The sequence below is a fragment of the Neodiprion lecontei genome, chromosome 7 (genome assembly GCF_021901455.1).
Source record: "Neodiprion lecontei isolate iyNeoLeco1 chromosome 7, iyNeoLeco1.1, whole genome shotgun sequence".
NCBI lineage: Eukaryota > Metazoa > Arthropoda > Insecta > Hymenoptera > Diprionidae > Neodiprion > Neodiprion lecontei.
Genome location: NC_060266.1, coordinates 14,050,727 through 14,065,749, shown reverse-complemented (window position 1 = coordinate 14,065,749; position 15,023 = coordinate 14,050,727).

Genomic DNA, 15,023 nt, shown 5'->3' with positions numbered 1-15,023 from the left:
CAGTCAATGTGGGCTGAAGATAAATTCCATTCGAATTTGAACGATTCCAACGTTTCCAATGAAGATTACGTGCATGCGAGAAATTTAAGGCGGAAATTCGGGCTAATTATGCTCAGTGAGTATTCCGATTCATATATGAAACCCGACGTGCTGCTTTTGACTGATATTTTGAAAACTTCCGTCGTAATTGCTTTCCAACCTACAACCTTGATTCTCAGCATTATTGTACCACACCAAGGCTTGCTTTTAATGTGATGCTGAAATGCACTAAAGTCGAACTCGAATTACTAACGGACATGGATAAAGTATTTTTCGTTGAAATAGGTAGCAGAAGCGGTGTGGCACAGTGATCCAACCGTTACACTACAGCTAATGATGCATACGTGGATTCGATCCAAGCGTAGAAACGTCATATTTGATGTATTTCCATGTAAATAACCTGTATGGCGCGGCTATCAGTCAACATCTATCATCCAAAGAAATTGCATTGATGAATTATCTAAAATTAGATTTCCATTCCATCAGGATGATTCCCCGGTTGAGTATATATTGCAAGTGGATATGGAATATTCCGTCAAGCTCAGGATCTTCCATTTTGTCCGAAACACTTCGTTTTCCTAAACATCGCTCAATCCAAATTAGTACCAACCGTTTTAGCTCGCAAAAAGTATGTTATTTATTAACGAAACTTGAAACAATGTCTGAATTTTGGCATGAAATTGCTTCAAGTTCACCGAATTTCGAAATTTAACCACTTGCCGAATTTAACAAAGTATATCAATTCAAACACGGATGTAAGACGGAAGCGCGTTACGAATTCGAATTTTTTTTTCATGTTATGAACAACGCGGTGTTTGAAAGCAATGGCAAATGTACGAAAGCATGAGGATGTTGAGATGATTACAGAACGGGAGGGTCGGTGGGGTGTGAGATCGAGGACTGCACAGCCGAATTTTCATCGCTGCACCATATTCGACAAAGACATGGTTATAATTGAACTGATTCGACTGCACATTAAATTCAACAAACCGATATATGCAGATTTTTCGAATCTGGACTTGTCACAGATTTGGACATACGGCTTTCACTATAGCTACATACACGCGACTTTTGGAGCAAAGCTAAACTCATGTACACGGACACTGGCAGTTTCATCTACCATTTTGCTGTGCTGAATATTTATGACATCGTCAAACAAGATATTTTAAAGTTCGATACCTCTGATTCCCCCGCCAACAACGCCTATGGTATATCCTATTTGCGAACAAAAAAGTGTTAGGTCTTATGTAGAATGAACACGATAGAGAAATCGAGACGAAATTTGTGGGATTACGAGCTAGATTCTTCGCCTTTAGAATCCAAGCTAATGATGATAATGATGATAATGATAAGAAATCTAAAAATGTTGAGAAAAAAGCGAAAGGCATTAAAGGCTTAACACTTTGAAATATCAAGTTTGACTATAATAAGCGGTGTCTTTTTGACCGGACGGATCTGTATATGCAGCAATATCTGATTCTCGACAAAAGGCATGAGGTGAGCACTATCAGACAAGAAAAGTGGGCGTTGAGAAGTAACGACGATAAACAAATAATTTCGATAAATAAATTTCATACACTGCCTTGGGAATATCGGGAAAAGTGAAATGTAAATATTGTAGATTTGAGGTGAATTTGTGTGGCTCCCTAATACGCCACGCAGCCAGCGAAACATACGTAAGATCTAGTCTGGATATCGTTCTATCAAACGACCCTACAGAAGTGGCCATGAGAACAACAGAGATGACGGGAAGCGGCTACATACCGATCTTCGCAGAGATCAAGACAAAGGTAACGATAGCCAAATGTTGGCGATACAGCAGTGCCGAGAGAAATTGGAAAGACTTTTACGAACAAACAAAAATGACTGTACATGACGTGACGACGAAACAACAGGCTTCCGAGGCAATCGTCTGCATCAACGACATAATACTAGCAGCCAAGACAATCACGCACAGAAAGTACGACGCACAGAATCAACGACCGGCAAAGTTTTCCGACGAAGTAATGGACGCTAGACGTAAGAAGAACGGGTACTGGCGTTGGGCAAGACGAGCGGGGCGCCTACAAAACTCAAAGCACAGGGCACGCCTCCGAGAACTGCGCGACATCGTGTCGGAACTTGAAGAAAATCAGACCAACGCCCTCTGGCCCAACGCCATCAACGATGGTGTGGATCGCTGCAAAAACATGCGGAGAATCGAAAAGGCGATAAAGCGCAAGGCGCAACTCACACCTGTTCTACGAGACACAGAATCACAGAATGACATTGCAACACAAATGGTGAGGGCTGCCACAGTGCAGGACTCACTGGTTGCCGACGAAGATCAACTCGACCCGGAGACTGTGACAACGGAACCACGGGTAGACATAAACTTGACTGAGATGCGCAGACTAATTATGAATTTTAAGAACCACAAGGCACCAGAACCCGATGGCATCACAGTCAAAGAGCTCAAAAACGTCCACAAGACGGTAAAAGAATAACCCTGCAACATATTCAACTACTGCCTTGCCATTGGGACTTCCCCGAAGAGCGGAATTAAGGCAATTGTATATTTTTGCACTCACCCGGCAAGCCGAACAATGACCTGAACTCGTATCGCCCAATCACGCTATTGGACATTATGGGAAAGTGGCTGGAACGCCTCATCAAAGCATGAATCGCCGACCTCAAGGAACGTATGCCTGAATCACAGCATGGATTCAGGCCCGTACTCGCGACTCAGACGCAAGTCGTCTGCACTTTCGTGAACACAACGAATGCAAAACAAGGTTAAGCAGATAACAAAGGTCTCCCTCGACCTCTCTAAAGACTTTGACTCCATTAACGATCGAGCCTAGTACAAGAAACTCAAAGCATACGGCACCGGGGACGGCATCGTCAAGCTCATCGCGTTACGACACAGACGTTTCGTTGGCACCTACAACAATGGCAAGCGTGAACCAACACATCAACCCCACAAGGATCTATCCTCGGGCCAACTATTTTCAACCTGTGCGTAAGTGATATGCCAATACTACAACACAGCAACACCATGTCTTCACAATACGCAGACGACATGCTCATCACAGCCTCGGCGCCAAACCCAAAATCTGCAATGTATAAGGCAGAACGTTACACGGATCAACTGATCAAATACCACAAACGCAACGGCTTACCATGCAACACAGGCAAAACAATGATAATAAACCTAAGGAAACTGAGACCCCCCCCATCGACGATGGTCGACGGCACAGTAGTCCAGTGCAGCGACAGCATTAAATATCTCGGAGTCCACGTTACAAAAATCAACAGTCTCACGCTCCCCATAAACAAAACCATGGAGCAATTCGAACAAGTCAAGAGGATTCTCCAACCATTGATTGGCTGAAACAGCCAAGCATACATCGACACGAGACTCTGGGTCACCAAATCCTGTCTCCTCCCAATACTTAACTACGGCCTCGCGGCCTTAAGCTAGAAGCACAAACTTTTCGGTGTACAGTGTTCGGTCATCATAACACGTACGGGCTTCGTGAACACTCACACGTGGCGCCAGCCAATCACACGCCAGACTCAGCTCGGCGGACGAACGCTTTTCCCTCGTCCGACTGATCTGCTGTCGGACGGCTCGCGCAACGGTTCCGTACGATTTCGCTCTGTTGCCGCATTCACGCGGGAGTTAAATTCGCTTATCGCACTCGCTTAAATAGCGTAAAAAATAAAACAACAGCAAAAACTGACCGGAATACCTAAAAATAAGCGCAGAAGCTGAGACGAAGAGGTGTGTAGACCTGACTGCAGAAAAGAAAAGTAAGAAAAAAATAAAAATAAACATTGTATGCTGCAAAAATACAAAAGTACGCGGACATGACCTCAAATATAATTCGTATATCCAAGTCGATTCTATTTATTATACTTTTCAGAGAACTACGTATTATTAATTTATAATACTTGCTATCATGGATGATGATCTGCTACTTGTAGTAATGTGGATGATGATGTACATTATCGTGCGTCGAAGAAGATGAAATGTTAGATGGAGAAACCAACGTTGGTGGGTCAGGCCGGTGAATCAGAATAGACGAGCTCAAGGCGATTTCAGCAATCTTTCTCAAGAACTGAAGAATGACGACACCATATTTCACCGCTACACAAGGATGGACGTCCAAACAATTAATGATCTGTTGAATCTTGTTTGACCATCTCTGGAGCGGCATCATTCTAGAGCGCTGTCTGCCGATAACGTCTGTCACTGACTTTAAGGTACGTTTAATACGAGCATTGAATGGTGGCCTCTCAAAATCTCCCTGTGACAAAATCTCCTCGGATAAAATCTCTCTGCAAAAACCTCCAAGACAAAATACTTCTTGACAAAATCCCTCCTGAAAAAAATTCCCCCTGGACAAAATTCCCCTGGATAGAATTTCCTCTGGATAAGATATCACGCCACTATCGAATCTGTTATAAATAAGGAATAAAAAAATATAAAGAACCGAATAAATAAATAAATGAATGAATGAGTTTGTTATTGCAAAATTTGATATTGCAATGCTCTATCTCTCTCTTCGGATCATATGAAATCATATGTATCGAATCGAATTGTATGAGTATGAAATGTTATGGATTGAATTGAATTTTATGTACTTGAAAAGATATACGATTATCAATGAACATAAACGAAATGATACGAAAATGAATGCATGTATACGAAACGATACGACATAAATGAAGAGCATCATTTGTGTGATTAATTTGTTTTAATGTATTATTACGTAACAGGGCGAAATAAATAATCAGGAGAATTCAAAAAGACTAGGGTGGTTTATTGAGGACAAAAGTAAAAGGAGACGTGTGTCGTTTTTGAAGTCCGTTCAAGGAATCCAGAAAGATACTCGTTGATTCCAAAAGACGTTCGATGTCAGGGAACATCAAATCTTCATTTTGATTAATTAAATAAATACCCAGGCAGCACACTTGCTTCGTTTATGTAGCTGCTGGATTACAATAAAAAAGTCAATGATATATCTGGTTAGGTACATAACTGATATGTTCTATGTGCCCTGCAAGGTAGGTTGATGTTAATATAACGTAACCGCCAAGTGAAAATTTTATGTTAAATTTACAGAACAGATGTTACGTAACATTTGGGTCTCAAATCATTCGGCTTTGTGTGGTCCAAAGAATTGATATATATGTTACATAATGACGTATACATTAAGAAAATATATCGCCGTTAACATCACAGATATGTGTCAACGGATCCATTTCAGTGTGTTTCAAAGTATTTGTATCCTCGTTACATAATCATTTTTATGTAACGATTATAGACCATTGCTAACGTACTTCATACATTCAAGCGGTTCTCTTTCGTGTGTTCCAAAGAATTGATACGCTTATTACATAATTATGTCTACGTGAGAAAAATCTTCAACCTAACTGATACATATATATACAAGAAAAAAAATATTAGTCTTCCGAACGAACTCTAAGAAATGTTTTTTAAAGCTCAAATTTTTGTAGAGTTACTTTTTTGACAAGTACTTACAGCCATCAAACCCAATCGAAAAAAGAATTATCAATTTTATTTGCATCACCCGCTCAGGCCCCGCGACGTTGAGGGTTCGCGGCCGCGTGGCGGCGGTTGCTGTGTTTAGTGGGGGTATAGCGTGAGTTAGGATCGAGCGCTCGAATGGGTAGGACGTGTTGTAAAGCTTTTCTTTCTGTTCGTGCGTCGCGATTGCATCATCTTTTTCGTTCCGCGTAGTTTCAAGTTCGCGCGTGCCTAGTTTTGGTTTGTGGGGACGCGGTCCATCCTCCGGTGATCGGAGGTGCCCGTTCCCGGGGCGAGCGTCGACGCAGCGACAGATCTGTTGCTCGAACATCTCAGCGTTGGATCCCCGAGACGTCGGGACTGCTGTTTGCACGGCTGTGGGCCATCTTGGACGCTCCCCGTTACCCCGCTTCCACGTGACCGTCGGAAGTTGCGGCGTTTTATTTATTTAAATCCGTACTTGGTAAGCTAGTTTAATATTATTGAATGATCATTCAATTTAGTTAAGAAAAAACGTGTCAGCGAATTTATTGCTTTGTATTCTTTCAATTTGATTTGTGTTGAATAAATATTTGACTTGCTTCGGATTTTCCCTCTGTCTCGTGAGGGAAATTATGCCGCACCAAGCATCCTTTTCTTGTCTAGCAAAATTAAGGTTTTATTCATTCGCCCTCTCACTCACTGATTCCATCCCGATTAGCGTTAGAAGAGAACTCTTGATAAGTGATTAAACACTCGAAGAACCATGTTAAGTAGCCTGTACTTATTTCTCGCTGTAACACATTGAATTTTGATATGCTCTTACCTGTATATTAAGCAAAATGCGTGTAACGGCAATATATACCCGTTTCCCACATTGTTACTTGTATGACACTACATGTTGAATTTCTATATTCTAGTATCTTTGTTATGCTTTGACATGTCAAGCTGGTTTCGTTTATGACACATTCTATTTCAATATTCTGGGTGGTAATAAACAATCTTTTCCTTATACATCCTGGTATTTGTGTGCTTTTTTTAGCAGCGTGCGAATATGTGCACATGTGCACGTGCGCATAAAATGAATCGTCGGATGTTACACGGAGTGACAGATATGTATTAAGTACGTTTATTCAATGGCTCTGATTTGAATGTATTACGTAACAGATAGGAATCTGATCTATCACTGCAAAATATGAATGCCATTCGCTGGATGCAAAAAATAACAACATAAATGATACATAACGGATTTGCAAGGATATGAATCTCATCCATATCTGTGATATCATTGATACGTATCTCTGTTCTGTGCCTGTTATATAGCTACCATAATTTTTTGTGGCGGACATAATAGAGTAAATGTACGGTACATGAGGAGCACATGTGATGTAGCTGTAATGTCGGAAGAAACAAGATTCAAGTATTTGTCACGTTACTGGGATATGAATGTGCTGCCTGGGTATAGATGCATATTCGGAGGGGAACACCGTAACAGTATTGAGGTATTACTGGACCGGTAATCCCAACCAAAAGTATATCTCGGTGAAAATTTGAACACTTCGCGATGTGATAAAAACCTGAAATAAATCAATCAAAACCGAGTTAATAAAATAATTCATTTAGCATAATAATAATGCCGAAAATTTGTCAATAAATTGTTTAATCAAAAAATTGTTGATCGAATTTTGAGTGAACATTTTTTAATTTCATATAAAATGAATTAATTAATTTTTCCAAATATCGATACATTTTTTTTGCACTTTTCGACTATTTTGAAAAACGCGTTTTCCAAAATTTTTCTAATTTTGAGAAATGGATCAAATGTCCTGAAATTTGAATCGGTTTTTGTGAAAAGGTTAAACATAACACTGAAGAAGTTTCAGAGGCATGGAACGAATAGTTTTATGAATATAGCGTTAGGAAATTTTGGAAAACGGGTTCTCCTAATTCGCTGAAAATCCAAAACAATTCACATTTATTCAGAAAAATCGATGAATTCATTTGATATGAAATAAAAAAAAATTCACTAAAGATTCGTTGATTAATTTTTTGTTTAAAAAATTTATTAACAGCTTTTTAACATTATTATTATTCAAAACGAATTTTCATATAATCTTGGTTATAATTGATTTTTTCAGATTTTTATCTCACCCGGAAGTGTTTAATATTCCCATCGACACTAAATTTTGGTTGGGATTACCCTTTCAGTAATACCTTAATAAATGGGTTAATGAATATAAATAAGGAATTTTATCCGCAGGATTCTTGTAGTGGGGATTTTTTCAGGGAGGATTTTGTGCAGGGGAAATTTTGGAGAAAGGAATTATGGATGGTAACCGCAATAATTGGCATTCCCATTTGTAAAGAATGTAGACCCTAAGCGACGAATAACCAAACGTTAGTATTCTCCTTCTCTGTTTTTTTTCTGTGCAGGTACCTTGCTACAGGTGATCAAATTTTATCCATTGCATTGGCATACCGAATCGGAGACTCAACGACAAGAGTCATCATTAAAGAGGTTACAGAGGTACTTTCTCACGTACTTTCATCCGTATATTTGAGTTAGCCAACCGAACATGACTGGAAAAATGCCGCATCTTTATTTCTGGATCAATGGAATTTCTCCAATTGCGTTGGTGCGATCGATGGAAAACATGTACATGTACAGGCCCCAGCCAACTCTGGAAGCTTGTATTTCAATTATGAAAAAACGTTTAGCATTGTACTCCTTGCAGTTTGTGATGCAAACTATAAATTTACCCTAATACATTCTGGTGAAATGGGAAGTAATAGCGACGCAGGTATATTCGCAGATTGTTCTTTTGGACAGCTCTTGACGGACGATCAGCTTGGATTACCTGCGGACAATGCTCTGTTTCCTGGAAGCGAAATAAGCGTACCTCATTTCATGGTTGGCGACACAGCATTTCCACTGTCAAGAAGAATGATGAAACCGTACCCAGGGCGTGGATTGAACGATCATAAAAAGATATTCAATTACAGACTGTCAAGGGCTCGTAGAGTAATTGAAAACGCGTTTGGAATCTTATCTACCCGTTGCCGTATCTTCAGGAGGCCGGTAACTCTATATCCGGAATCGGTTGATAGCATAATCGTTGCAACCCTATGCTTACATAACTTCTTGAAAATACGAGACGAAGCCGAACAGCCACCTAGGAGATTGTATGTACTACCAAACTTCGTCAATTGGGAATATGCGGATGGAGTCTTGCACCTTGGTCGGAGGAGAGAGGAAGGAGGCTTAGAAGGCATGGATCCTCTTCCACCACAATTTTTATTCCAAAAGGCTGTCAACATGACAGATACGATGGCAGAATACTTCCTGACACCGGAGGGTGAAGTACCATGGCAAATGGATTACATACGCTGCGCGAGAAATTGATAATATGAATTAAATAAAACTGTATTTTTTTTTTTTTTTCATTTACTGCCATCGAATATACAATTATTTTGCCCACTTTTATTTTTCAAAAAATTATGGTGCCACTGATGACACGATAGCCGAACGAAATTTTGTGAATTCATTTTTTAAAATTGTATAAATAAAATGACTTTCAATCAGGGAAATTGTCTGAAGAATATTTCGCGTATAAAAGTCAGAAACAAAAGTTCCATTGGATACGAATTTCGGGATACTGGAAGAAAAAAAAGACAAAAAAAAGAGACAAATCAACCTGGTTGTTACTTTAGAAATGTTGAATCTTTTTAGGAATAATAACGCTCAAAACATATCAATTGAGAAGTAAAAAAAAAAAATTATAATGCACTATTTCGAGAAAACTGTTTTTTTACGTAATATAATTGCCGATTTTAACGTTTTCCGTCAGAATTTCGTCGCAGTGTCGATATGAGCGATATTGGCAAACCGTGCGGAGGTTACACTTCATACAATAAATCAATCACCGTTCATATTATTAATGCCAATAACGTTTCAAAAAGTCGAAAAAATTGTACGTTCTAACGATATTGAATGAAAGTAATAAAGCGTTGACGATGAACATTGTCTGTATTTCTTTTATGAAACGTACAGACTTTGAAAACTGGCAAAATCACAAACAGCTTAATCAAAAATTACAGATAAGAGGAACAAGTATTATGTTATGCTTAATATGCTTACTGGTAGTACATCTAAATATTGCTTTCCATTATATCAGATTTATTAATAATACTTTTATGGGAATTATCAATAATTTAATAATGTCAATAGGAAGAATAGTAGCTTCATAAAAGTGGTTAATGAAAGTGCTAACAGCTTTTCATTTACAACTTCGGCGATTTGTTGCAAGGTCTCAGTGCTGCGAGGAACCCAGTGATTTAAATTTCGTAACGACGTTCGTTCCTTCGACAACTTGCAAAAAAACCTACGTATTCACTACCTAGCCGATTTTTTGCACAAAAAAACCTAAAAATCTGATTCTTAAATGTATAGTGCAACGTTGTCTTTAGGCCATGGGAACGCAGGACTGTATCAAGGAAGAAGACCATCGATGAAAAAATCGTGCAGCTTCAGCCTTCATTCATTCGTATAGAATTTGTAGGATTCGTGTTTTTTTTTTTTTGATTTCTTTGTTTCCTCGTCCATTTTTTGCACCTCGATGGCAACTAATGATCCAAAGGCCTCTTCACCAGTAGTAGTAGCAGTTTTTTTCGTATTAGATGGTTCGACAACTGTTTTTGTTAAAGAATAATCTTGAAGTGTTGCCGACACTGCCAAAAAAATTTCTCTACGGGATCAACTTTTTTAGCAATCCTATTGTTTTCGGTGTAACATTTGTTCGGTGGAGGTGTTGATTCTGTACAAGAAAAATTTGCTGGATATGGGCTGGGCAGTGAAAGTTTTGATGAATCGCTATAAGCGTATGACGTAGCGGAGCACGTTGAGAACGGTGATTGTGGTGATAGCAAGCAAGGGGTTGCCGGTGTTAGTACTCGTGGTGGCCTCGTCGGTGCACAGGACACAGGTATTTTCGAATTTCCAAAGGCAATTCGTGAAGACGTTTCAACGGACTGCAACTCATTCAAAGCTGACAAACCATCTGTTGCCTTGCGCGATGACCTTGATGAGCTTGATGTGTCAGGTGTAATAAGTCTTTCGAACTGAAGTGTTGATGCTTGGATAGGAGAAGTTGGAATGATCGGTGGTTGCAATGGTTTTTCCGAAAATACAGAAAATGACTCTGTGTTTCTTGCTTGGGGTGGTATTAAAGTATTTGATGGCGGCGTTGGAGGAAGAAAAGAAAATGAGTGCAACTCGGCTGAAAAATCTGTTTTCCGTGCATCCGGCACTGACTTATTGGAAAAGGATGTTATGGTTAACGTTGGCAGCGATGAGGAGCACATTGGCAGTTGCCCAAAATATCGCGGACCATCCGTCACTGAAGGATGCATTGGTGGAACCCGCGAAGCATTTGTGAATGTCCTACAATATATGCATTATGTTGATTGTGGGATATATTGCCGACACGTTAGTAGTAAGATTAATAAGATTTGAAAGTATCTCAATGATCGCAATCTTGTGTGAGTGTAATTTACACAGCGACTCCACTCCATTTCTTGACACATTTTAAGAGGATGAAATTCGTATCATCAACGCTAAATTCTATTTGGACAAACTTTGTACTTCACGGCTCGAAAATTTGACGATTAGCAAAATAAATGTGTTTTTCACAATTGTAATAAGGTTTGTGTCCTAAAATATTAATTTTTTAGGGAACTTGTTGCTTCTTTAACGATATGTTTACCTCATCAAATATTTGCCTAGCAATTAAGGATATATTGCCCATACCTTTCCCATCAAATGGAGTTGAGTGATAATTTTGGGTACTTAGGAATGAGATAAAAATCTGAAACAAATCAACCATATTGAGGATGCTAAAAACATTCATTTTTAATGATAATAATACAAACATGTTATAAATAAATTGTTAAAAAAACATTCTTTAGCAAATGTCCGGTCAACTTTATATTTTATATTATAAAATAAATTCGTAGATTTTCCTGAATATCTGTGAATTTTTGCAGAATTTTCTCTCTATTTTAATTTCAATTTTCTTAATTTCGAAAAATGCACCAAGAGTCCCAAATTTTCGTATGTTTTCAGAGAAATGTTCCAAATTACATCTAAGAAGTATCCGGGGTATTGGACAAATGGTTTCATGTATACCGCCTCCGAAAATTCCCGAAAAAGAAGATTTCAAAATAGAGAACACATTAAAAAAAAATTTATATGTATTCAGAGAAATAGGAAAATTCATTTAATATCTCAAAAAAACAAGTTTACCGGAGATGTATTGAACAATTTTGTTTGAACAATTTATTTATAACTTTTTGGCATTATTATTATTCAAAAACAATGTTCTTGGCATCTTGAATGTGGTTGTTTTTTTGTAGATTTTTATCTCACTCCGAAGTACTCAAAATTCTCATTGAAACTCATTTTGGTGGTAAAGGTATGGGCATCCTTAATAATGGAAACATTTTGGTGAACGTTGAAAGTGATTGAACCCAATATTGAAAGCGGAGAGTGAACGAGTCTTGTAAATGAATTTGTGAGTGCAGTTATTGGACTCAACATGATCGCTCTTTTCATTCAAATATGTTTAATCATTTCGAAGGATAAGATTCATGAGTGCTATTACGTACTTCTTCGTTTTTATATGTTTGTGCAGGTACGCCATACTCTTGTATAACGCAAACCCTTTTCGCTTTGTTTGCCCACTTCCACCTCTTTCGTCCTTCTGTCGGCGCCTCCGTTCGCTGGTAAATCTATCTCTCAAGTGATTCCATCGGTTTTGACAGTCAGCCGCCGCAAAAAGATGTAAATATGTATTTTTACTGTTTTACTTCCTCATAGAGGAAGCTTTGTGATGGTGAAACATTTTTTTTCGAGTTTTCAATGCTGAAATGTATAAATTGTTCCAAAACGTTGAGAAATCATATTTATAAAAAAATAACCAGACGTGTGTGTGTATGTGCGCGCGTGTAACACCCTCGAAAATTTCAAACTTCTATAACTCGAGAACGGTTTGAGATACAGTGCTGTCTTATTGCGCACAAGTGAAGCAGTACAATGCCTTCATTTACTGCTATTCTCATCAAAAAGTTTCGACAAATACAAAATTTATGGTATTTTGAATTTTTCAAAAAATGTCTGAGGTCGCTTCAATTTCCGCAAATTTTGAGATATCAGGCTGAATTTTTGTACATAAATAGAGTATCATTACAGGATGTTCGGCATTTAATTGAACGAGAATCGCTCCAACGGCTCAGATTTTATAACATTTAGATTTTTTTAAAAAAGTCTCTGACAACTCTAACAAATTTTGACATAGCTGGATACATATTTTTACATAAAGATAATATCATGAAAGGATCTTTAGTATTGAATTCCAGAGATCTCGAGAGTAGAGAATCGGCGAGAATTGACGATTCGTTCTAGATTTTATCCAATTTTTGATGTTTCAAAAAATGCCAGTGCCGTTTACAATTTCTGAATTTTGAGATATCAGAGTAATTTATGTTTTACACGAATAAAGGATCATTAAACGATACATAGTGTCATGTTAAATGAGAATTGGTGGTAAAGTAGAATTCAGAAAAAAAGCCTGCAAATTAGAAACTTGCACATGGCCACCTTATTATTACATCTCGCTCGCACACCTTCCTCTATGAGAAAGCCAAATTTGAAAAACCCCTTGCTCATAGAAGAATCGTTGCAAGCGAGATGTGATAATGAGGAAGCCATGTGCAAGTTTCTATTCTGCACGCTCTTTTCAATTATCACAATTTCCTTAACAATAAATGAATAGTTACTTTGTATTACCACCTTCACTTAAAATCGCAGAAATAGTTCCCCAACAGTTTTTGCGCAGCTCGGAATCATGGTAATCCTTCGATTCTTTGTTGTACAAGGCGGGAGAGCTGTACACTGTTTCAACCAGCAACGTGTCGCTGTCCTTGTGTGCTTCATTATATTCCAATCCGGAGTCATCAAGGACACCGCATGGAATATTCATTACAGTAGCTGAATTATAATATCCCTCTTATATGTATATAATTTCATGTAAGAGAATTCGTCAATATAATGAAAACCGTCGAGAGAATCAAAAATACTCAGAGGTTAAAAAACTTTTCACACACAGTTCCCGCGTTTTTTGTTTTTTTGGTAATTTATTTTAAAATAATCATAAATATTTCGTCAACAGGATACGCTACTCAAAAAAATTATTTCGATCCGGAATCGACTTGGATATACAAATTATATTTGAGGTCATGTCCGCGTACTTTTGTATTTTTGCTGCATACAGTGTTTATTTTTATTTTTCACTTACTTTTCTTTTCTGCAGTCGGGTCTACACACCTCTTCGTCTCAGCTTCTGCGCTTATTTTTATGTATTCCGGTCACTTTTTGCTGTTGTTTTATTTTTTACGCTATTTAAGCGAGTTCGATAAACGAATTTAACTCTCGCGTGAATGCGGTAACAGAGCGAAATCGTACGGAACCGTTGCGCGAGCCGTCCGACAGCAGATCAGTCGGACGAGGGGAACGCATTCGTTCGCCGAGCTGAGTCTGGCGTGTGATTGGCTGGCGCCACGTGTGAGTGTTCACGAAGCCCGTACGTGTTCCGACGACCGAACACTGTATACCGGCAAGCTTGTGCTTCTAGCTTTACTTCCGATGAACACCAAAGGGAACTTAAATCGATTACAGTGCAACCTCCGAATAAGATCGGGCTCGGGCACACTTTAGTTGAGAATACACATTTATTAAAAAATAGTACGTTTGAAAACTGATTTTCGAGATGTCGTAAGATGAGTGTTCCAACAAAATGATCATTCAATAACTGATTTTCGAGGTGTGTAATGGCCTGACATCTAACTTGGTTCTGTCGTGTTTGATGTCTCTAGTGATTCTAATGTGGAACTGTCTAGTTCGAAAAGGATCTTGAATAGTGGGAGTTCTAGAAGAGACTTCTGATTGGTTTTTGGATACGTCAGTGCAAGACGATTGGTCTTGAAGAGGCCAATCGGTGCAATGCTGACAAGATAGTTAGTTGCAAGAATGCAATTTAAATTCTAAGAATGATGTTTTGTGAACTGCTCGTCTTGTCTTCTCTCGCGTTCCTTAAGTTTGGTCAGTGAGAGGTCGCGAGCCGAGTTGAAATTGAAGATATAAAACAAAGAAATGAAAGTGTTACATGAACGATTGTTGGTCCGAGACTATTACACACCAAGATGATAACTAAATATACTATGGTATGAGCATGTATGCTCACTTATGATAATTGCACGTCGGTAAGATACGATACAGAAAGGGTGCAGCCGTAATTATCGGCTGGGATGTAACAGACTTATCGATCTTCTTCATTGGTGTGCTTGTAGTGGGAATATTATCTCCTGTAAATGTTTTGTCTACTGCATCCATGAAATCCGCGTCATCCATTTTTTT